The sequence below is a fragment of the Amblyomma mixtum genome, chromosome 2 (assembly GCF_055824585.1).
Source record: "Amblyomma mixtum isolate Tamu chromosome 2, ASM5582458v1, whole genome shotgun sequence".
NCBI lineage: Eukaryota > Metazoa > Arthropoda > Arachnida > Ixodida > Ixodidae > Amblyomma > Amblyomma mixtum.
In genome coordinates this window covers 258,896,019-258,905,088 of record NC_143013.1, presented here as the reverse complement: position 1 = coordinate 258,905,088, position 9,070 = coordinate 258,896,019, and positions in this window count along the sequence as shown.

Sequence of the window (9,070 nt, the reverse complement as noted above, 5' to 3'; positions counted from 1 at the left end):
GATGGTTCATCATCTAAAATAACTGCACGAGACTCGATGAAGGCCGCCGAGTTCAGCGCGAGGTAGGCCGCACGAGGCGCCGTGAGGTCCCGGGAGCGGAGCATCACGCTTTGTTCTTTTGTCAGAGCCGTCAAAGCACTCTCATCATGCTCGTTACCACTGCATTGTCTTAGAACGCTACAGATATGGGCTCTATAAAAGATTTAAGCTATCAATCAATCACACATACACACACGCGTAGATGCGTACACATACATAAAGAATTGATTGCAGCTCAGAAGACAACCGCGCGGAGCAAATGTTTACACTAAGTGCGCGCAGCAATCACAGCAGACTCCCGCATGGGTGGTCTGGCCGCGAGGCAACAACAACAACATCATCCAAACACTTCTTCCGCACAGGGGTTCCCACAGCGCGGGCGCGACGCACGATGGACTCGCGAGCAACGAGTCGTCCGCAGTATACGCAAGAACGACCCTAAACCTGCCATCCGCGACACCCCATCCGGCTTGCGATCGTCCTAGGCGCCACTTGTGTGCATTCTACTAGGTACACTACACACGGATACAGAAACACACACATACACTGCTTGGCTTGCAAGCTGGAAGCAGGAAGAACCGATTCTTCATACCTCTGGATTGATCTAGAAACGCGCTGAAGGCTAGTGAGGAGAGGGGGGGTGACGAGGAAGAGGGATCCGGTAGTAGTTGTGTGTGCTTGTGTGGGATGGGAGGGGGGGGGGGGGGGGGGGGGGGGGGGGGGGGGGGGAGAGTTCATTAGCAGCGAGCATTCACCCCTCGGCGGAGCACGAGGCGTCCATGAAGAAGAGGAGCGGCGACCAAAAAACGGGGGAAGAATCCGTACGCGCAGTCCACGGCGGCGTGTCGAATTACGATCCATCAAGGGAGCCCATCAGACATAGCCGAGCCAAGCCGGGCAGGGAAGCCCGCGCGCGCTGCTCTCGTGCCGCGGCTGTACCCCCCATCACCAGGGGTAGCCAGCCGAGGAGACGGGATTCGCCCGCGAGAGGAACAGAGCGTGCCGGCTTACTCTGGATAGAGGAGAGCTTCCGTGCCCACTGTGCGCATGCGCGCAACGAATGATGCGCGTGTGTAGGCGTATGTGTTCATCGCGAACCCGCCTCCGATGGAGTAACTTTATCACTAGCATCGCTCCCAAAGCTTCCTGTGGAAAGTCCACAGGAAATGGTGAGCAAGTTTTGTTTTAAAGTGAAGAATGCGGCTAATGAAGAATATTAAAAAGACCATGAAAGGTACTTGCATCTTCGACGCGCCGTTGCAACGAAAGAACGAAGGCATTGAAAAAGACGTTAGACACAAGTATGTGAGCGAGGCACGAATCATTGAAGAACCTCAAACTGACGGGGGAGAGAACCGAAGACTCCGTATGCATTGAAACCCACATTGAAGGCTAAAGACTTTACAAATAATGGCACATGTAACAAATACATGAAAAAAAGCTCTGAAACCGTGGCTTTCTTCTAGCTCCGAGCGAAAGATGAATGGGTGGACGGGATGTTTACTTCGGTCGTGTTCCTATTGTCGCTACTCCGTGTTACCAGCACGCGTCATGGAGTACCGTTGCAAAGGAACACTATTCTATATAAACAACCACTCACGACCTGTTTGCATTGTTTGCGCAGATTGTTGTATTAAAAACTGGCGATTAGAGCTGGTAACGTACGCAATTCTTCTTACACTTCCAGGGGGTGATATCTGTTGTGCTAGCACGTTCTTCTGTTTCATCATTTTCTTTCCTGGTTGTGAATCGCAAACATACACTTTTTTCCTTTGCCATTATCTGTCTTGGACGTTCTTCTGATCTCTGAACACTAATACGCCTTTATGGGTGTAAAAAGGGACTAAGCTGTCCTCCAACGCACTCCCTTTTTAAGGGGCGTGGCTAGAGGACAACTTTACTCCCTTTTTACACCTTTTGTGCTTAGAATGGTATAGGGCACCTAAGCATGCTGTGCCATCAAACCGAACCGATCCTTCGCGCAATGCTTTCATCAAAAGGCGCGTACCCTTTATCGATTTTTTTAAGAAAGTCCAAGAATGTCCTCAGCAGCTGGGCATAAGCCACGGCTTGCCGACTGAGGAGTAACTTTCGAAAACAACGATGCTCAGGCTTATCTGTGCCGTTCTTTCCACGAATCGTACTCTGTCCTTTCCCTGTTGATCGCGGACGGTGAAAGTTGGTTATTCACTGCGGGAACGTTTCTCACGGTCCTAAGGAGGATACTACACCGCAGGAAAAGCGAAAGGAAGAAGCCAGAGACAGACTGAGGCACGCCTGCGTGCAAGTAGTCTGGCACTCATCCAGACCGTGACCTTGCTTTCAAAGAAGGGCGGCTGCCAAGGCCTCAAGGGGGCACGGTTCAGATCGTGCCTCCGTTTCACGCATACCGCACGCAGACACGACAAAAGGGCTCTCGGAGAAAGCAGAGTTTGCGCGAGCGAGCCAAACCTGGGGCCTCGTTTAGTGTGCCAAAAGGCATCATCACTTCTACCGTTCAGATCAGAAGATTAAGGGCGGTTAAGTGCTGACGGCTGGTCGGAAACGTACGCCTCGTTGCTTCCTTCTGTGTACTGACGTCCACTGCTCAGACCAGCGAGCATCTGTTGTGGAGGCTGGTCACTGAAGTTTAGGAGGACTGTATAAGGAGCGTGTAACAAACGGCTATAGGCGTCGCTGCGACCTCGAATGCCCTCGGCGATTCGCGACTGTCGTCATCAAGGGCGCCGCTCGCTCACTGGGTGGAGTCGGGCGCGCGCAAAAAAGCGCGCGCTTTGTTCGGCGCGCGAGATCGTTTTCGTGGATTTTGTTTGTTTGTTGTTTTCCTTTCCTCCATGCTCCTGTTCCCCCTATGGACGCATCCACTCGACGCATGGCTGGACTGAATGCAATCGTGCCAGACCTGATGCCTTCCGGTCGCCGGGCAAGGGCTGAGGCGTTTTCGCGCCCTTCTTTGTTCCCCGAAAGAAAAGGCGCTCGAGTGCGCGCTTTGAGAAGCTGTAGAAAGAAAAATAGCGCGAAAAGCCGCCTTCCCTCCAGAGTCCGCCAAGCGAAGAACAATCGGAAGAGTGGGACATCGCTGAGAGCCGTCGCGAGTCACGAATTGGCATCAGCACTGGTAGTAAGGCGATGATAGTCGAAGGCTCCGGTCTTTTTTCATGATGGTTTGTTTTATTTTTGAATATATATCTTCGCTGACTTCACAAGGCAGTGTGCTAGTGGAATAGTGGGCGAGTCAAAGTGACATTTCGAACTGAGCTTTTCGATGACATTGGCGGCACTCCCATTCTCGACTGATACAGACCTACAGGGGCATTGCATATGGATTCTGTCGCTTGCCTGAAGGACCACGGAAACTCAAGGGAAGCGAAAACGGGGTGGTCAGTAAAAGTAATGTGGGTTGCTCAGCATTTGAATATGCTAGCTCATGTGACTGCATACGCAATGGTCTGACAGCAAATGAAGGCCGTGCTCTTTTATCATTTAGAACAATGCAGCAGCCGTGCAACCTTTTAGGTCCCAGTGTCCTTTCTTACATCTACATGCGTACGCCTGCAGAGCAGTAGATTGGACGCAAGAGAGTCGTTGCACCTCGAGAGAAGAGTACGCTTTTACGAACACACATAGAGAAGCACTGGTAATCCATCAACCTTCATTCTTACGTATTTATTTTTCTTCCCGTCAAGACAGCAACCTTGTGGACCGTCCCCCACATCCAACCGGAGAGACCGAGTCGCATTAGCAAACGCGCACGTATACATGCACATCGTTTTTTTTTTTTTGTTGTTGTTGTTCAAAGGACTTGTTGGGGGTGCCATTGCTGAATCTCTCTCTCTCTCGGTCAGGTGGTCAACGCCTGTCGCTTAGAGAAAGATTCCCCGCCATTGCGAATCCTAAACTGGCCTAGCCTGGTCCGGACTGGGCAGGACCAGGTCTTACCCCGAGCTGTGCGCAGCTAATTCTATTGGCAGGCCACACCGCGATGTCCAGCAGCGGGCGGCATTGCCGGATTGTATACTGCTACTGCCTCGGCGGCCTGTCTTCGTTGAGATGCGTTCTTGCCTCGGTCGGTCGGTCGGTCGACCGGAGAGAGATGGTCTCCGGATACGAAGATGAACGAGCCTGTCCTGGCCTGTCCGGTATCTCTATCTCTCTCTCTACTCTCCTCTCCTTCTCTCGCCTTGGCCTCGCCCTGGCCTTTCGGTTCGTTTCTGTAGCTCTTCGAAGCGCGTCGTCGATCGGTGCGGGGCTTCGTCATGGCTTCGTCCTCCGTACGCCTTTTCGAAAGGACGAGACAGACTGCTGAGCGGAACGGAACGGATTGTAGTCCAAGGCTACTTGCTACTCCCTTTCTCTCTATCCCCTTTCAGCCTGCTGGTCGTACACAAGGTTTCAGAGCGAATGACCGAACTGCAGGTCAAAAGAACGACGCCTCTTTGTTATTCGGTGACCTTTTATCCTGTTCTTCGGCTGTCAATCCCCCCCCCCCCCCCTTCCCACCTCTGTTTGGAACTTCTCCGAGTTCGAACTCCTCCTGTATAAACCGCTGCTGATCTCGAAGTGTACCCCGCGGGGTATCAGACGCATTTATTATCATCAGCACGACAGACCGAGCGACCGACCGACTCTTAAAACTCTCTGAGCGTTTTGATCCGCCGGCAAAGGTCACAACTTCCAGCCATATACATGCGTCACTTTTTCTGATGAACATGGGTTATAAGTGGATCAACGTTGTTGGCGCGAAATACGGTTATCGTGGTGAGATCTACAGACTAAAGCCATCGGGAAAGGGAGGCTATGGAGACACTTTGGTTGCCTGGTGTCCCGCTGTTGGCAGCGTTCACGGTAAATTAGTCGGTCGTGCCTGTGACCCCTGCGCGACCTGATGGCTTTGTGTCCAAAGCCGCAGCGTTCGTGGGAAATCTTCGTCACGGTCCTCAACCGAACTCCGAAAAATTCGCTTTGCCCCGAACGCGGGAGGTGAAACTGGGCAAAATCTCGTGTGCTTCCCATACCTTTATCATATGGAACTGCACGAATAAGAAGGTGTTCGTGGTACGGATTAGGCAAAATTGAATCTCGGGCATGCGCCGGTCATCGTGTTCTGTCCTACAGGCCACTATCAAGGGCGAAAGCATGGGGGGTCGTTCGTGCTCGAGTCCTGAATTTGCCCGGCGGCTAAACGCACACACACACACACACACACACACACCGAATGCAGTATGTGTTACAAAGAAAACTGTTTGTTGCATATACTGAAGGCGGAACGGAAAGGAGATGAAAGGTTTCCGGATATAATCGGAGCCAGCAGAGCGAGCCATTCCGGTCCACCGCCACGACCTTTTGTAATCTCATCGAACGCGCTTCAAAAGCGCGCCTAGCTTTTTCCGCACTTTCTCTCTTTTATATTTTTCTTACTGTTGAGTAACCCCTACAGGCTCCAGAGCCGATAGTTGCGGGAGTCCTCTCTAATTACGCCCCTATATGTGTGCGCTCGCGTTGTCTCGGCAATGCCGTTGTTCCCGTCAGAATCGCCTCCCCACCCCCCCCCCCCCCCCCCCCCCCTGCCCCGACCTTCGCCTCGTGGAACTACGAAGCAAGTTCTCGACGGCCGAGCGCAATCTAATCAAAAAGAGAAAACTAGACAGAGAGGAGAGACTGGAAGAGATAAGAAACGCCGCGGTCCTCCGCTCGATCTCCCTTCTCCGTAATAACGGGTTCTGAAGGAGTGGACCCCGCGTAGTACATACCTATACGCCGGACCGCTCACTACTTACTGCACGCCTTGCTCTGGCGCAGGCCGCCATCGCTGGTCGCTCGTGTAAGAGGGGAAGAGAGGTGGCACGGCAGCGCTCGAAGAAGGGTCAAGGGAGTCAACACTGACTCGCACGCGCAGGGGAGAGAGGGAAAGAGAGAGGGAGAAAGGAGGAGAGTAACGCACGTACGAAGTTTTATACGAGTCCCGTAGTGACGCTGCTTGACACTGGCTTTGGCATGCATGCCCGGGCACCCTGGTGTCAGCCAGTGTCTTCCGACTGCAGTACAGGACGCCGCCGCGGGGGACGTCCTGTCTGCGGGCCGTCTTTTCCCTTCCGGGTTTGCGTCCGAGACGGACCCAACGACTTCCTGGAAATTAGCCCCTTCCACGTCGCCCCTTTGTCTTTCCGCGGCCAACTAGAGAGGGCGCGGGCCGGCGTCTAGAGAGACAACAATGGTTGCCCCGAAAGAGAGAGGTGAAGAGACAAAAAAATAAAAATAAAGGAACAGTACTGGTCCCGCTCCCAGGAGGGTTCCTGCGATTGTGTTTGGTGTGCCTACGGGCTGACTGACGCGAAGCAGTGCAGGTAGGCCAAGTAAGCACTGCCGCCACCAGGTTTGCTTTGCCTTGCTGCTGCTGTTGCTGCGAAGTGCGCGACGAGGTTAGTTTAGGAGGGCACGCGTTAGGCTGGTTCGAGAGGGAAAGGTCAGCGGGCCATGGCTGTAGTGCGCCGGAGGCAGGGACACGCGGCACTAGCGAGGCATGGAGAAAGAGTTCCCAGTCATTTGTTTGATCACTCCTGCGAGGACGTGAACGGACGGACTTGAAGCTCTTTCCTCCATTTTTTTTATTTTCGTGGAGCCTGTGGGGGAAATAATTTTGTGTTTGCACTCGGCCTCGCTTAAAGCCGAGCTCCGTGCGTGGCTTGTCGAGGAAGAGGGTAAAGCTCTGCAACCAACCGCGAGCTGTAGTGGATGTCCTTCGGCGTCTGCAAAGCGCGGTGGTTGGCTGTAGATGTCTTCATCAAGATGGGCGCTTCGAATCAGTGCAGAAAGTTAGCGTTGAAAGCCTCGGCTTGTTGTCTGTCTAAACTGAACCTTACGCTCGAAACGACAAAAAGAAAAATGAGCCAAGAAAGAAAGAAGAAGGTCCGCCTGGAGTGCTCAGAGGAAAGACTAACGAAAAAAAAAATCGCTGATCGAAAGAAAACGGAATTTGCCTCGTCATATTTCGTGCTTCACGCCTGTGGTTTTATTGCCCAGAGGTGTGAGAAAAATTGCATTTCAATCTACTCGTCTATGGGGCAGAAACGTGGAGGCTGACGAAAAGGGTTCAGCTTAAGTTAAGAACAACGCAGCGAGCCGTGGAAAGAAAAATTATAGGTGTAACGTTAAGAGACCGGAAGCGGGCAGAGTGAGTCAGGAAACAAACGCGGGTTAATGACATTCTAGTTGAAATCAAGAGGAAGAAGTGGGCTTGGCAGGGCATGTACTGCGAAGGCAAGATAACTGCTGGTCCTTAAGGGTAACGGAGTGGATTCCATGAGAAGGCAAGCGTAGCAGGAGGCGGCAGGAAGTTAGGTGGGCGGATGAGATTAAGAAGTTTGCGGGGATACGGCGGCCGCAGCTGGCAAAGGACATGGTTAATTCGAGAGACGTGGGAGAGGCCTTTGCCCTGCAGTGAGCGTAGTCAGGCTGATAATGATGATGATTCAGTACTTCACTGTCCTCAAATTGTGGTTTAGGAAACATTTTTTTCTGTTTTCGTGAACAGCTTTCCGTTAAAAAATGGGCTTGTAGAGAATTTCCGGGTATGCTTCCTGTGTGCTCTGTCCTCATGGAACGTTAAAGGAGCCACCGCTTCTGCAGCACTGCACGTAATTGACTAAACGGAGTCGCACAGCCGTCAGCGGACACTGGGCGGCGCGCGCTGACGCCCGCATTGGCCGCCGGAGTAATTAGCTTCCGGAATAGCAGCACAAGGCGAGTGCGTGGCCGGCTTCGAGAAAATCCGGCCGATATTGTGCACGCCATTCAGGCGCAGCCGAGCGAGCCTGGGGCGAAGGGTTGGGATCAAGGGCAGCCGGCTTTGTAGGTGGCCGCACGAATGGGCTTATAAAGCGTTGCAGCACGAAGCCCGGTGCGTACCGTATTAACGCGCATGTAATCAGACCTCCTCCTCCTTCTTTTTCTGTTTTTGTTTTATTGCGACAGCATCATATGTTTCTGTCGCATCAGCAAAAGTGTCCGCAAATTTGTCCGCATAATTCCGTCGTTCTCTTAAATGTGTGAAAGTGTGAGGGTGACAGATAGTGTGTGATAAAATGTTGCTGTGGGAAAAGTCTTGTTGATGAGGTGTAATTAGTTAATCAATTAAACGCGAAAAAATACACTCAAAATACGTCAAAAAGCCATGGACGTCGATATAGTGCATGGACGTCAGAACAGCCACGGACGTCGATATAGTTTGTGGACGTTTTTCTTTCGCATTGCTCCAACGCTGGTCGCCGCAGTGATCTCAAAGTTTTTTTGTTTTTTTTAGCCACAGGCAAAATATGCTATGGAGAATACTGTTGCTGAGAAAAAAAATGAATTATGTGTAATATTTATTAGCGGGAATGTGAATACAGTTACAGGTTTTCCTTTCTTGAATGCATTGTGTTTGAAGTGAGCGCGAACTGTATTTCGTGTTTAATTTGATCCCCGTACTGACCTTGTTGAGCGGATTTCGTCTGCAACACCGCGTCCACATCCGTCACAACACCACTGACCTTGCTTTTGGCCGGACATGTACTCGTCACGTTTTTGTAACTAAATCTAGCCTAACCCGGCGTCTTCATCTCGGCTCATCGTTTTCCCTATGCGTCTGGTCGCGATTACGAAAACCTTCCACCCATTCAACTCACGTTGCCACCGCCATCTTTTCAAGTATACCTTAACACTTCCCTTCATTCTCAATTCCCGTGGTGAACAAGACCACCGCATACAGTCGCAGAAACATCGTTTTCTTCGTTGTTTTGATGTTGGCGTTTTCGACACAGTTCTGAGCTGCGGTCTTCAAAAGACGGACGGAAAAGGAGTGAGGTACGTCATATTCATCACGAGGTAGTTAAATTCGCGTGAATACGGCACACGCGTCGCCGCGGCGCTTATCGGGACCGTTCCGCGCTTGCAGCGCTAAAGCAGCCAGAAAAACGGCCAGCGAACGACGCCAAGGCGTCCACCTTGACGGAGGAGGGGGGGGGGTCTCGCCACTGTGCCGCTTTCCTGGAAC